This window comes from Canis lupus, chromosome 22 (assembly GCF_003254725.2).
Source record: "Canis lupus dingo isolate Sandy chromosome 22, ASM325472v2, whole genome shotgun sequence".
Lineage (NCBI taxonomy): Eukaryota > Metazoa > Chordata > Mammalia > Carnivora > Canidae > Canis > Canis lupus.
Genome location: NC_064264.1, coordinates 387,710 through 403,918, shown reverse-complemented (window position 1 = coordinate 403,918; position 16,209 = coordinate 387,710). Strand labels below are relative to the sequence as shown.

Below are 16,209 nucleotides of genomic sequence, written 5' to 3'. Positions count from 1 at the left end.
TCCCTCAATCTTTTACCCTCCCTCCACCCAACTTGAGATTTATTTCCATTTACACTGGTCGTTTCCTGCTTCCACCTCACCTGGAAGGCTGTTCCAATACTTGACCAAAACTACTCTGGATGCCATCTTTTCTTTTTTTTCTTTTTTCTTTCTTTCTTTCTTTCTTTCTTTCTTTCTTTCTTTCTTTCTTTCTTTCTTTTTTTTTGATGCTTTCGTCTTCTCACTCATTCAGTATTGTAACCTCAATCTCTCTCTCTCCTGCTATCTTCCCTTAGTCTATGAACATGCTCGACCTTTTTATCTTTAAAGAGAAAAAAAGGCCTTCCATCTTCTGCACCAGTCTTCTCTTTTCAATCACAGACCACCCTCTTCAAAGAGCACTATGAAGCCGTCGCTGCTTCTCTCCTACTTTACGCTGCTTTACGCGCTTCCGTCTGGCTGCCATTCCCTTGAACGGTGAAGCTACCAGCAGGCAGCGGTGACATCCACATCACCCAATCCATCACGGATTCTCAGACTCTGATATACACGCTCTTCCTGGGTCATTGACCATTGGCCACCTTGCTTCTTAAGTTCCCTCTTCTTTGGCACCTGTGACATCACACTCTGCTGGTTCCCAACTTACCTCTGATGATTATTTTTCTCTGTCTTCTCTTTCTAAGCCATTAAATCCTTATTTTTCTAGGGCTCTGCTCTTACCTTGTCTTTTCCTTTCAGTCGCACTTTTGTTGCTTGGTCCCATCCAACTCATGGCTCCGACTTCACCCATAATCTCAGGATTTCCTAAAATATTTGCCTAGATATCCCAGACATCCCAGAGCACTTCTGAGCCCTAGGGCAGCAGCTCCGTTTTGCGCATTTCCCCTTGGTGGCCACACGGACGTATCAAATTCAACACATCCTAACTTAAATTCTTCATCTCCCCTTTACCCCAACCCCACCCCCATGCCTGCCCCTTTTAGGCTCTCGTCTTGAGCGATACATGATCCGCCCAAGCACAGAAGCCAGAAATCTGAGTATCATTCTTAGCTCCTCATTCAAATCCTCTCTTTCCTACTATTTTTGATTAGTAAAATCCTATCCCATTTATTTCCTAAATCTCTTGAATTTGTCTTTCTCTTCTGTCCGTCATCTATTGCTCCATCCTCTCCAACCTGGACCCATGTACCTGAGTCCTGTCTTATCCTTTCCAATCTATTCTTTGTAAATCTGCTAGCAGCTCTCTTTCCTTATTAAAGTAACTTTTTAATTAATTAATTAATTAATTTATTTATTTATTTATTTATTTATTTATTTACAAGAATACACAGAGAGGAGGGAGAGAGAGGCAGAGACACAGGCAGAGGGAGAAGCAGGCTCCATGCAGGGAGCCCGATGTGGGACTCGAACCCGGGTCTCCAGAATCACACCCTGGGCCGAAGGCGGTGCTAAACCGCTGAGCCACTGGGGCTGCCCTTAAAGTAACTTTCTAAATAGCATATCAATCTTCATTTTAGGGTCTTTGAGTGAGAGGAATATGTTCATAGGAGAATAAAGTTATATAAATTAAGTTTAAAAACTTACAGTCTGTAATTTTTATGTTCATACTTAAGCATAGTTGATACAATGCTATATTATTTTCAGGTGTATTAAATTTATGATCTTAAAACATCAGGACATTTGGTAGAGAAATGTGCAGAACTTCTATATCCTCTTTCCCAGAATCAGGCAAGATAACATGGCATTCAAGAATTTGGTTTTTATGGCTAAAATCAAAACCACAAGAAACAACACGTGTTGGCAAGTTTGTGGAGAAAAAGGAACCCTCGTGCACTGTGGAAAACAGTGTGGAGTTTCCTCAAAAAGTTAACAATGGAGCTACCCTATGATCCAGCAGTTGCACTGCTGGGAATTTACCCAGAAAATACAAAAACACTCATTCAAAAGGACATATGCACCCCTGTGTATATAGCAGCATTATTTACAATAGGCAAATTAGGGAAATGGCCCAAGTAGCCATCAATAGATGAGCCAATAAAGAAGATGTGAGATACACACACACACACACACACACACACACACACACACACACAATGGAATATTACTCAGCCATTAAAAAGAATGAACTCTTGTTCTTTGCAGCAACGTGGATGGAGCTAGAAGGTATTATGCTGCGCAAAGTCAATCAGAGAAATGCAAATATCTTATGATTTCACTCATATGTAGAATTTAAGAAACAGACAAAGAACAAAAGAGAGAGAAAAACAAATCAAGAAACAGACTGTTAACTCTAGAGGACACACTGCTGGTGACGGGGTGTTGGGTGAAATAGGGGATGGGGTGAAGGAGGGTGCTTGTGATGAGCACGGGGTGTTGTACAGAATTCACTATACGGTACACCCGACACTAATGTAACACTATATGTTAACTGTACTGGAATTAAAATTAAACACTTAAAAAAAAAACCCAACTTGGTGTTTGACGGTTTTCAGCTACCAGTTTGGTAAAATACACACTACATGGAATTTCGTGCTCAAATCAAATAGTAAAACTACAGTCATTTCATTCATGCAAATGCTAAGGTTCTCCCCACATGATGGGGGGGAAAGGACTGCGTGTGTCATCCTTTTCTTAAGAAGCATGGACTTCCCTGTTGCTCCTGGACCTGCCGCCAGGTGCTGGTTTGGCTGGAGAAGCCACCGCCCGGCGACAAAGCAAGGGGCCGAGTGGCGCAGCGCGTGTCCGTCCTGTTGTCTCACTGTCGCCCCCATTCCTAGGTCCCGGGTAGGAAGGAGGCCGCCCAAGCCCCTGCATCCATGTGCTTGTGTCTGCGGCCTTTCGGGTCCCGTTGTGCTGGGGCCTGGCCTGCATGGGCCCCACGGCGCGTGTAGGCCAAGGGCGGCGCCAGGACGAGGCTCCCCGGGCGGGCGTGGGAGCTGGGCCTCAGGTCACCGGAGCCCCGCCCGCAAGAGCCAGGGGGCAGGTAAGCCCGGGGGCTGTCGCACATCTGCGCACGCACAGGTTGTCCTTTGCTCCAGGCCGCACCAGCGACTGTGGTCACCACGCCTCTGGGCTTAATCAGTGTATTTTTAATGCACTTAGATGTCTGATATGACCATTATCTCCTCTTGACTTTTCTTGTTTTTTTTTTTTAAGATTTTAGTTATTTATTCATGAGAGACAGAGAGAGAGAAAGAGAGAGAGACAGAGGGAGGAGCAGCTCCCTGTGGGGAGCCCGGTGCAGGACTCGATCCCGGGACCCCGGGGTCATGCCCTGGGCCGGAGGCAGACGCTCCACCACTGAGTTACCCCGGTGCCCCTCTTCTTTACTTTTTTAAAGGGCGTATTATCTTTAATTTTAATTTTAATCTTGCTTAAAAAAAAAAGATTTTATTTATTTAGCGAGAGTGCAGAAGCAGGGAGAGGGGCAGAGGCGAAGGGAGCACACAGGGATCTCAAGCAGCTTCCGTGCTGAGCTCGGAGCTGACTCGCGGTCGACCCCACAATCCCGAGCCCGTGACCTGAGACAGAGCAAGAGTCAGACCCTTAACTGCCTGAGCCAGGCCCCTCCCCCATCCTACTCTTGCTTCTTTACATGTCTATTATTTTCAAGTGTTTCTGTCAAATAAAATTAAATCTTAGGTTGCTAAAGAGAAAAAGGACCGAGGGAGAATGGACATTTAGAGTTTCTTTTTTATTTCATTGCCCAAAAATAAGCTGGAAAGGCATTTTGGAATTCTTGAAAGGCTAACCCTAGACGTTAGGACCGAGTGTGGAAGCAAGATTCCCGACCTTGGACGCCAGCTGTGCCTCACAGCCGGGGAGCCTCGGATACGTCTCTTAACCTCTCCGTGTCCTCAGGAGTGACTCCTGGGGATCACATCCTGACACCTGCCACAGGCCGCGGAGATCGCACGCGGCCACACGCAGCTCCGGGACAGCGCCCGGCAGGTGGGACGTTCTCAGTAACCGCCGCCTCGTGGTCCGGCCTCCCCGGGGCGTGTGCTCCCCGAGGACAGAAACCCCCGGTTCAACACTGCCCCATCCCCAGCACCCAGAAGACAGCAGTGACGGTTTGCAGCCCAGTTCACTGAAGTTCCACGAGTACCCATGAGCACTCACGACAGGCCCGACGGGCCCAGACGTCCAGCGATGGGTGAGGGTTGGGCCCTGGCCCAGAGGGGCGGACACAGGAGGGGGGCTCTCCCCACTGTTCCTCAGCCCGGAACCCCACACGCTCACGCTCACACTCACACTCACACTCCGTCCTCTGGTTACTTCCTACATCGTTCGCATCCGTAAGACGCTCAGCTCAGGTTCGACATCCGCACAGAAACGTTTCCCTGATGCCCAGCATGGGCGGGCACAGTGGGCACCTGCGCTTCTGTCCTGTCCTTAGCAGGTGGGGATTTGTGGGGCTCCTGCCCCCGAGACACTGAGCAATTGGAGGTCGGGACAGGGGATTCCAGCTCTGGGGCCTCGGCGCCCGCCCAGTCTCTGCCATGTAATCTGTGTGTAATATGTGGTAAAGAAATTAAAGATGAAGAAAAATACCTGGTAATCTTCACAAGTCCAGAGGAGTTTTTTTTTAAATATATTTTTTAAGATTGTATTTATTTATGAGAGAGAGACAGAGAAACATGAGAGAGAGGCAGAGACACAGGCAGAGGGAGAAGCAGGCTCCATGTAGGGAGCCCGAGGTGGGACTCGATCCCAGGACTCCAGGACCACGCCCTGGGCTGAAGGCAGCGCTAAACCGCTGAGCCACCCAGGCTGCCCGTTTTTTTTTTTTTTTTTTTTTTTGAACAGCTCTGTCACAGCTCGGAGAACAAAGCCCTGTGCTCTACTGCAGACTGGTTGTAAATGGCAGAATAAACCCAACTTTATAAAATCACCTTTCCCCCTTCCCAAGTACTACATGGTTTTGAGGGCTGCCTCAGAGGAAGTATCTCCCTTCAGTGGCGAGACACGAAGATAAGATGTCACATCCTGTCGGTGAGGTGGGCAGGGCCCAGTAAGAGGAGCCCAAGGGGCCAAGACGACTGCAGACCCCGAGTCGTGTCTACGCGGCCTGGGCAACCTTGCTCCCTCGTGAAACTGTGTGGGGTGGAGGTGGGTCCCCCATCAGAAGGGTTCTGGGGAATACCTCTTAAAACGGTGAATTAGAGCATCTCTGGGGGTCGTGGAAATGCAGAAGATACTGGTCAAGGTAAGTAAGTGGTGTGGCCAGTGCTGGGGGATTAAGTGCTGGTATGATCCTGGCCATAGGGTCCCCCGGGACTGGGGGGCTGTCTGGGGACACTGTCGCCGCACCCATGTGTCCTCCTCGGGTGGGGAGGGAGGCTTTGGGAACATGGGCAAGGACGCCTGCACCCCTTGGGCCTGCCCTGCGGGCTCCCCGCTGCACCTGCGGCATGTGCTCAAGGAAGAACCGGACGAAGATCAAGAGACGAGGCCCCCAAGGATAAGGCCTTCCCCTCCCCCACTCCCCTCCCCCGCCTCGCCTCCCCTCCCCCTCCCCCACTCCCCTCCCCATCTCCTCCAGCTCCCTCCCCTCCCCCACCTCTTCCCCTCCCCATGCCCTCCCCTCACCCTCCCTTCCCACACTGCTTCCCCTCCCCCACTCCTTCTCCTCTCCACCCTCCCCTCCCCCTCCCCTCCCCTCCCCCACCTCCTCCCCATTCCCTGCTGGGCTCCCCTCTTCCTCCCCCCCTCCCCTCAGTCCCGGGGCAGCCTCCCGGCCTCCACTCGAGGTGCCCGCCCGCCCCCACGGCCAGCTCAGCCTCCTTACACATCCCAGTTCCCATGACTGTTCAGTTGTTTACAGCACAGTACAGATTTATTTGGAGAAAGGTTTTAAGTTATTTCCGTGGCATGATCTCGATGTGTTCAAGCTTCTCTGCTCTAATGGAAGAGGCTTGGTACACTAAATTTGGGTGCAGGGATTTGGCCTGTCGCTGGCGTCCAGGTCGCCTGCCCTCGGGAGTGACCTGTCCTAGTGGCCGCCAAGGCCCGAGGCTGAGGTTGTGGACTCTCCGCCCAGTGCACTTCGTGTGGATGGATCCCAGATTTAGCTCTTGCCGGGACTCGGTGAGAAAATGAACTTGGGGTTTAAATAAACTAGTAACTGACAATATTGGGAAAACACCAAATAGTTTTTCTCAGCTTCTTCTCTCTCTTTCTTGTGACCAGACTCTTCACCAAGTCTTTGCCTCCCCTCTGACGCCATAGGACAGCTCAACACCTTGTTTTTCTTGGGTAAACATCTGATATGGTTTGTATATATTACAGATATTTTTGTAGGTGCATATGTATTTCCTTTATTAAAAACAATCTGCTTCCTCCTCTCTAATAGTAACTGCTTGTAAGGAGAAGCACAGGCCGCCTATAGGGGAGGGGTGAAAAAGAGGTTTTCTTCTACAGTACGTACTGTAGTCTACCTTTTGAAATCTGAAGTGTGAATTATCTATTCAAGTTCATGTATTGATTGACTCTTAAAACTACAATGTTCAAGAGAAATTATTCTCTCCTAGAGAGAGTCAAAAACACTATATATTTCATTTATGAGGAAGGCCTTATTTATTTATTTTTTATTTAAATTCAATTTAGTTAACATATACTGTATTTCTAGTTCTAGGGGTAGAATTTAGTGATTTATCATTTGCATATAACACCCAGTGCCCATCCCATCAGGTGCCCTCCTTAGTGCCCGACACCCCCCGACCCTTCTCCCCTCCAGAGACCCTATGTTTGTTTCCCAGGGTTCGCCCAGGGTTAAGAGTCTCTTGTAGTTTGTCAGGACTTTTTTTTTTTTTTAATGGAAAAATAAACTGCTCTGGATAAATATTGTTGTAGAAAAATATTCCTCAAAAATGATTGTTAAAGGCACCTCCAACAAAACTTAAGCCATATGCAAGTAGAAATTATAACAATATATTCTCAAACATAATTTGAAAGCAATTTTACAGTAATGTTATGTTTCCTCAGTTTATATCAGTAGTAGCAAAATACACATGCCGTGGTAGATACTGAAAGGCATTTATTACTGAATAAAGACAAAGTACAGTCCTTAGTGGTGGCAAATGTCTAGAAACACTCCCATTAATGTGAAGAATAGTACAAAGATGATGTGTTCACCACTGTTTTTTTTAATACCTGAGAAACAAAATAATACATACGTATATTGTTAAAGAGAAAGCAAATTCATCATTTATACATGATAATATCTACTTGAAAAATATACAATAATCCATTAAGTCTGTTAAAACTAATGTCAGGTGGGTAGTTATAAAACTTTTAAGGGGATCCCTGGGTGGCGCAGCGGTTTGGTGCCTGCCTTTGGCCCAGGGCGTGATCCTGGAGACCCGGGATCGAGTCCCACATCGGGCTCCCAGTGCATGGAGCCTGCTTCTCCCTCTGCCTATGTCTCTGCCTCTCTCTCTCTCTCTGTGTGTGTGACTATCAAAAATAAATTTAAAAAATTTTTTTAAATAAAAAAAAAATAAAAGTCGATAGGCTAGGTGCTGGGACAACTGGATATCCACATGCAAAAGAATGAATTTGGACCCCTACCTCACACCATACATACAACTTAACTGTAAATGGATCATAACAGTTAAAATAAAAAAATCTTGGAAGAAAACGCAGGAGTAAGTCTTTGTGACCTTGGATTTAGCAATGGCTGGTTTAAATATAATACCAAAAGCACAAATGACAAAATAAAAAATAGATACATGAGACTTGGTCACGCTTTAAAACTTTTGTGCTTCAAAGGACACCACCAAGAAAGTGGAAAAAAATGGAAAAAAATATTCACAAATGATATATCTGATGTATCTGATGTTTATAATATATAAAGAACTCTTGCAAATCAATGATAAAAAGATAAATAACCCAATTTAAAAATGGGCAAAAGACTTAAGGAGACTTTTCTCCAAAGACAACATACAGTTGGTCGAAAACCACATGAGAAGAGACTTGCGCTTCAGCCACTATTGGATATACTGACCACCTGGAGTTAGGGTCACCCCACAAAGTAAAGGGCACAACCTGACAAGACCACAGGTATGATTTGCCTGCCCTTTGGAGGTCCCGGGCCGTCCACACTTCTGATCACAGAACGATTACTCAGGTGTCTCCATGACTCCCTTCGAGTGGATAATTCACTGGAATGACTCACAGGACTCAGGAAACTAAGCTGATGATTATAGTTTCATTACAAAAAACAGATTAGAAACAGCTAATGAGGAGACTCATAGAGCTGGGGGGAGGGGAGATAGGGAGTGACTGCTGATGGGCACGGGGTGTTTTTACCGGGTGACAAACATGTTCTAAAGTAGATCGTTGTGGTAGCTGCAAAACCCCGTGAAAATACAAAACACCACTGAGAAGTACACATTAGAAGGATGAATTTTATAGTAAGTGAATGATATGTCAGCGAAGCTGTAATTTAAAATAAGTCAATAGGCTGGATAAAAGTTAAAAAGTATAATTTAAAAAATCAAAAAAAAAGAAAGAAAAAATCCTATTTAACAATAACAACATTAAGAATGAACTTAACGTGAAATGCGCTAGGATAAGAGAAGGATCTATAAATCTTGATTGAGGGTCACAATCAAAGACCTAAATAAATGGAAGGATAAACTCTGTTTCTTGATATTTTAATATTGTAAAGAGTAATTTCTTCCTGAATTCACATATAAATTTAATAGTATCTCAATGAAAGCCCCAAAGGATTTGAGAGGGTGGAGGAAGAAGAAGTGTGCTAAAATTAGTATAAAGAAGATACTATATGTAACATAGTATAAAAATATATGCAAGATGGGGTCCTGGGTGGCTTAATGGTTAAGCATCTGCCTTCAGCTCAGGTCATGATCCCGCAACCGGCTCCCTGCTCAGCGGGGAGTCTGCTTCTCCCTCTCCCTGTGTCTCTGCCCCTCTCTCTGTGTCTCTCAGGAATAAATAAATAAAATCTTTAAAAATAGGGCAGCCTGGGTGGCTCAGCGGTTTAGCGCCGCCTTCAGCCCAGAGCATGATCCTGGGGACCCAGGATCCAGTCCAGCGTCGGGCTCCCTGCATGGAGCCTGCTTCTCCCTCTGCCTGTGTCTCTGCCTCTCTTTCTGTGTATCTCATGAATAAATAAATAAAATCTTTTAAAAAATCTTTTAAAAATAAATAAAAGACATGAGATAAGATATAAAAAGTCAAAATATATTATAAAATGATACTGATTGAAAGTATAGTATTGGTATAGGACTCATAGACAGAAGAACCAATCAGAATAAAAAGTCTGGAAGTAAATTTAAATTTAAGAATTTATTATATATTAATAATAGCACTTCAATTGAAGAAAGGAACTATTTCATAAATGTTAATATAATTGCCTAAACAGTAGGAAAAAATAAAGTTAGGTTCTTACCTCAGAGCTATAATCAGAGGTTGTGTAGGCTAAAGATTTAAATGTGAACAAGTTTTTAGGAAATCTGTAAACTGGGAGGAAATAAAGTTTCTCTTGGATTATTTATATAATTTCGTGTACTGAATGTGAAACACATTTTTAGTATTGTGACATAGGCAGAATTATAAAGGAAAAATTGATACATTTGATTACTTTTTTAAAAAGACTCTTAAGAATTATTTGAGAGAGGGAGTGAGTGAGAGAGAAAGAGAAAGCACAAGTGAGGAGAGGGAGAGGGAGGAGCCGGCTCCCCTCTGAGCCGGGTGCGGGCCTTGGGGCTCGATCCCAGGCCCTGGCATTATGACCGGAGCTGTCGGCACCAACCCACTGACCCAACCCACTGAGCCACCCAGGCGGCTGATATAGTTGGCTATTAAGATAACCTTTATGCCCAGAAAATTAAATTTAAAGTTAGGACAAACTTCAGAAAAACAAGTTGGAATATATGTAATTCTGTACATAGAATATACATGTGTGTATGATAAGTATATAGACAGGACTCTTTTTAAAACCTCTTTCACCCAATTTTATTAAGAATTTTTAAGATTCTAGTATAATTAACATAGAATGTTACGTTAGTTTCCGGTGTATGATATAGTGATCCAGCAATTCTGTACATTCCTCAGTGCTCATTGTGGTAAATGTATTCTAATCCCAATAAATACACCATTAAAATATTATTTAATAGTTGCATGATATTTTATAGTTTGTGCATATTGTAGTTTTTAAATCAATATCATGCTATCAAACATTTATATTATTTCCTGTTTGTTTTTTTTTTAACTTCTGTAAACAATGCATCAATGGACTTCCTTGTAAATAAATCTTTGTATAAATAACTGGTTATTTCCCCAGGACAACGTATTTATAAAATATTGTGCATCTATCAAATAATATTTTAATAGTGTGTTTATTGACATGGATAATATTTATTACATATTGGTAAGCTAACATATAAAATGGCATGAATGTAGCTTGTAAAAATTGTAAATGCTAATATATACCCCATTTTGGCAAAGGTCTGTATGTAAATAAACCACCCTGGTTTATTCTGCTGTCAGGATTATGGATAATTTTTCTTTTTCATGTGTCTCATTTTCATTTTTCTATAATTACATGATAAAAGGATTTTCAACAGATAATGACAAAATTCAAACATTGAAAGGGAATAAATGGAGAAATTACCTAGAGAAATAAAAGAGAGGGCACCTGGGCATCTGCACCTGACTCGGGTCATGAGCTCAGGGTTCTGGGATGGAGCCAGGCTTTGGGCTCCCTGCTCAGCGGGGAGCTGCTTGTCCTTCTCCCATTGCCTCTCTGCCCCTGCCTCCCCAGCTCGTGCTCTCGCTCTGTCTCTCAAATAAATAAATAAAATCTTAAATAAAATAAAATAGAATTCTGGGGCACCTGGGTGGCTCAGAGGGTTAAGCATCCACCTCTGAGTCTCAGCTCAGGTCTTGATCTCAGGGTGGTGAGTTCAAGCCCGGCTTTGGGCATGAGAAAGGCATGTGGTCTCTTAAAAAGAAAAATAATAAATAAATAAATAAATAAACAAATAAATAAATAATTAATTAATAAATAAATAAATGAATAAGAATCCTGAAGAAAAATTTTCTTCGTGACTGCAGATTAGCCTACTTTGGTACCGTGAGAAAGATCCTCTGGTCTCCTCCAAACCCTGACCTGCAGCTAAGTGACGGAGGAAAGGAGAGCCTGAATGTTCTTTGTGAAATCCTGCCTGTGCAGGGCTATTTTAAAAATCTTACTAATGGTCATAAAGGATCTTGAAAACTGAAGGCTGAATAAATTACGATGATGGAAATGAATGAGCAGAAAATCTACGGTCTGGGAATTTTTAGATGTATGATAAATCAACTCGGCATCTAAGTCCTGATTTTCAGATGGAGCCACACAGCCCGTGCTGGGGAATTCTTAAGGCCTGCTGCCCGCCTGGCTATTTCATTTTATTATTCTCTTCATTTTTTTTTTCCAAGAATGCTCGGACCGAAATTTGGCTTCCTGTCGTTATAGTTCTTTAAGAAATAAATATAAATTCTCGCATAATGGGATTAAAACTCGGTTCTCTCTCATGGTAACGCGTTCAGAGATGGGTCCCGAGGAGCACACACTGCTCCCTGCCATAGACACGACCCGTGGTGCCAAGCCGGGGAGGGCTCCGCTCCTCCGCAGGTGAGGGCAGGGTGCATGCAGAGGGCAGGCCGCCAGCCCGGGTGCAGCCGGGGGTGCACTCTGGGCCCCCCACTGGCCTTTCATGCTGCGCCGTGGCCCACGCGAAATAGAAGGCCGCGATGCTTCGGTCATGTGTTATTTGAATATGCTCTTGAGGGAGAAGAGAGCCCTCCCGGAGTCGGCGGCGGGTGACCTGGAAGCCAGGGCTGGGAGCAAGGGCTGCGCGGCCCAGGCCTGCTGGGGACCGGTGCCCGGCTCCTGGCCCTGCGGGAAGCTGGGGTGGGCGCCTGCCGGGGCCTGGGCCCGGGCCTGATCCTCCTCCCCGTCCCGGCCGCGCTGTGCTGTCCCCACCTCCCAGGAGCGGAGACGACATGGAGGGAGGCACCTTCCTTCGGGGAGCCCAGGGAGGACTCGGGGAGGCTCTCGGCAGCCGATGCCCGGGCACCTGCAGGTTTGAGGGTCTCCAGGCGGAAAGGCCTCTGAGCTGCAGGTGAACGCTCGTGTGCCCCCGTCCCCAAGCCCCTAGGTTAAAACCCTGATCACCAACATGACACCGCGTGGATGGGGACCTCAGGACACCTGAGAGGCGAAGAGGGTTACGGCAGGCCATGGAGGGGGGCCCTCACGGCCGCAGGAAGAGACACAAGCTAGTTGTCTGTCTGCGAGGCGAGCACCAGGAGGGCCCCGTGAGGACCCAGCCAGGCCCCGGCTCCACGGCACCCAGATCTCAGGCCTGCGTGACGTGACCCTGTTTGGCTTCCTGGACTTTCCGAGACACTGCGGCAAACGCAGCAGCAGTACCTGACTCCTGGGAGCCCTGGGACATGTCCGAAGTCTGTCCTACTCAGGGCGACTGCGCAGAAGACAAGTTAGTAGTTGAAGGCAGAAAGCTGAAGAAAGCAGTGCTTTATTTTTACAAAAAAACAAAACAACAACAACAAAAATATATATATATTTATTTATTTATCTATCTATTTATTTATTTATTAGCTTCTTGAGTGCTAAAGTAGGAAAAAAGTATTACTCTCTACCTCCTACCCCATTATCAGCCCCAGTTATATAGTCAGTTATTCAGTTAGATGGGAACTTAGCGTCTAAGAGGAAAAGTTTAAAGAACATTTGTTTCCCAAATTATGTTTGTTTGCACCTTGTTCAGGACACTGGAAAGGCCACTTAGAGTAAGTCACTTGTGTTTCATATAAATAGTGAAAAGTCTCTGATTCAAACTTCATCTTGAAAAATCAGGGATGCCCCGGGGAGCCCAGGGGTTGAGCATCTGTTCCGGCCCAGGTCGTGACTCCGGGTCCCGGGATCGAGTCCCACGTCGGGCTCCCTGCATGGAGCCTGCTTCTCCCTCTGCCTGGGTCTCTGCCTCTCTCTCTGTATCTCTCATGAATAAATAAATAAATAATATATTTAAACAAACTTCATCTTGAAAAATGAAACAAAAATTGCGAAACTATATTTATTTTTACTTTATGTTGAACAAAATGTAGGCTCTTGTGATAACTACCGGCTGATTTTGACAACGAAGAACAAATCCAGGGATTGCTTCAGAGTCTTTAACCTGGCTTTTCCAACAACATTCTAAACTAGCAGAAATGACACTCCTTCCCGTATGTTTCATTTGTGCAGCACAACGATGAAGATGAACATTGGTTTGAGAGTTTTAGTGATTTCACCGGGGTCTCTCAATCCTTTACTTTGGACTCATGGGAGTTGGACTCATCTTTGGAAAAATCTCTGCAGTCTTCATCCTTCCAGATATTTCTCTTCAGCTGTGGACCTCTGCATTCAAACATGGTCTCAGCACGTCCAACATACAACTCTTGGTTCTTGATCTTCCTTGGTGCCCCCCACCCCCCACCCCCTGCCCAAGTCATCTTCTCTCCTCTAGCTGCTCAAGACAACCTTCTAGGACTTATTTTTGAGTCTTTTTTCCTTCTTTCACACCTGATCCACCGACAGGTCCATTAGCTCTCTACCCCCAAACCCACCCATCTCACTACCTCCTCCGCTGCCTTCCAGTGCCTGCTGCCGCCACCCCTTGCCTGAACTACTTCAGCAGCTTTCTTTTTTTCTTTTTTTTTTTAAGTTTTATTTATTTATTCATGAGAAACACAGAGAGAGGCAGAGACACAGGCAGAGGGAGAAGCAGGCTCAGTGCCGGGAGCCCGATGCGGGACTTGATGCCGGGACCCCGGGGTCACGCCCTGAGCCGAGGGCAGATGCTCAGCCACGGAGCCCCCCTGGGCGTCCCTGTTCCATACTGTTGCGAATCTTGCTTTCTTTCACTTACAAACGCGTCCTCCAACTCTTCCCATAGCCGTAGATAGAGACCTTCCTTGTCTGTTTCCACAGCTGCGCGTCACACCACCCTTGTCTAACCAGGCCCCTTGTGCTGCACATCACAAATGCATCCAGTTTTTGCTCTTACAAATAAGGCAATAATAAATAACCTCATACATGTGTCAGTCCATACATGAGTCTTTGGGATAGAATCCCAGAAATGCAATAGCAAGATCGTATACTTTAGACCACTTGCCAGTGTCCAAATGAAGGTTTTAGAGATAAATCTGATCGTCACTTCTCTTGCTTAAAGGCTCCCCAAACTCCCCATCCCAATCAAAATGAGAACATCCAAGAACGACCAGTCTCCACCCAAGCTGCCCTGTGCCCACCTCGTCGATGGCGCCCCGTCACTCCCTCTCCTGCACTATGCAACTGAGCACCCTGACCTCCTTCACGAATCTTTTTTTTAAACATTCAAGTTTATTTTTTTTATAAATTTTTATTTATTTATGATAGCCACACAGAGAGAGGGAGAGAGGGAGAGAGAGGCAGAGACACAGGCAGAGGGAGAAGCAGGCTCCATGCACCGGGAGCCCGACGTGGGATTCGATCCCGGGACTCCAGGATCGCGCCCTGGGCCAAAGGCAGGCGCCAAACCGCTGCGCCACCCAGGGATCGCTCCTTCACGAATCTTGAAAAGTTCCATAGCTTTGCAAGATGAGCAATCTCTTCACTTTGATTTGCATTGTATTTGTGCCGTATTGTCAAATATGTATAAAAATGCGGCCATCAGCTGGGGACCTGATGAAAGGCTTGATCCTGGATGGAGAGAATCAGTGCTCATGTTGAATGGAGATGGATATTTGAGCGGGTTTTAGGCGCAGTCACTTGGTAAGTAAACATGTCCAGGTTACGGTGATTCCTACTGTCCGTCTCCTGCACCCCTTCAAACTTTGGGAATTCAGGTAATGGCTGTTGAGACACCGAGGATGCTCCACATTTCAGCGCGGCGGGGCCCGGAGCGCGGAGCGGGGAGGCAACGGCCGGGCTCACGGAGAAGCGCCGTGGGGCTGGTGCCACGGATGCCACGTCTGCCGCGACTCCGGCCCTCGAAGCCGCCCCACCTTTCCGGGCCACCTCATTTATGGATGAAAAGGAAGAAAGTGGGATTCCCCATCATTAGCCTCAACGCCCCACGGATTCTTTTTGTTAACTCCACCCCTCATTTTCACGATCCATCGAGAACCTCTGTCGGCTAAAAATTATTTGTTAGTGATGTACTTATCGCTTTATAGTCTTATTATTTAAATGCAAAAAAAATTTATTTATTTATATGTTACCATGTTCACAGTTTGTTGTTACTACGTCCGTATTCACTGCTGATTTATCAAGGACCCGGATAGTCTCCAACTCTGCTTACCCGTGCATGCTCAACTGACCTGGGCTGGCCTGACGCAATCCCACCCGAGCAAAGAGGTTTCAAAGCTTGATCATCCTCGATGGCCCTGCCTTGTTCAGCCCCCAAGAATGAAGAGGCTGTAGCTGGGGAGTCCCCGGTCCCAGCCGACAGGTCTCCCTACGGGCCTGGGAGTTGGTGTTGTGGACACACCATCCGGCGGGGTGTTTTCTTCACGGGGCGCCTCGCAGCACCCTCGGCTCACGAGGGGCTCTGGGCAGAAGCGAGGGTGGGGAGGGAGAAGGGAGGGCAGGAGGTCTTAGGGCCTCCCAACCTATTCTATCCAGAGTAGCCCCACTTTTTTCTGTTACATGTTGGGTTCTGAGACTTTGTTTGAAGAAAGGGCTCAAACTGTTGAAAAATAATTTGGAACCCAAGAAACAATCCAGTCAATAGTGGCAGAAGACACGAGCAGACCTTTCTCCAAGGAAGACACAGACAGGGATCCCTGGGTGGCGCAGCGGTTTAGCGCCTGCCTTTGGCCCAGGGTGTGATCCTGGAGTCCCGGGATCGAGTCCCACGTGGGGCTCCCTGCATGGAGCCTGCTTCTCTCTTGCCTGTGTCTCTACCTCTCTCTCTCTCTCTCTCTCTTTCTCTCTCTCTCTATATATATATCATAAATGAATAAATAAATCTTTAAAAAAAAAAGAAAGGAAGGCACAGACACGGCCACCAAGCACAGGAGGAAATGCTCCATGTCACCTGCCGTCGGGGAAACACAAATCAAAACCACGATGAGATCCCACCTTACCCCAGTGAGAATGGGGAACATTAACAAGATGGGACACAACAGATGTTGGAGATGATGTGAAGAAAGGGGAACCCTCTTGCACTG

At 46.2% G+C, this 16,209-nt stretch overlaps 1 long non-coding RNA gene across 1 annotated transcript; it reads left to right on the top strand.

Annotated features, from left to right (window-relative positions):
* The first annotated feature begins 5,662 nt into the window (after positions 1–5,662).
* LOC112678943 (uncharacterized) lies at positions 5,663–15,543 on the top strand. The gene is made up of 3 exons (XR_003148018.3): positions 5,663–6,069; positions 6,172–6,237; positions 14,884–15,543. It is a non-coding gene; the product is annotated as an uncharacterized LOC112678943 (long non-coding RNA).
* The last annotated feature ends 666 nt before the right edge of the window (positions 15,544–16,209 follow it).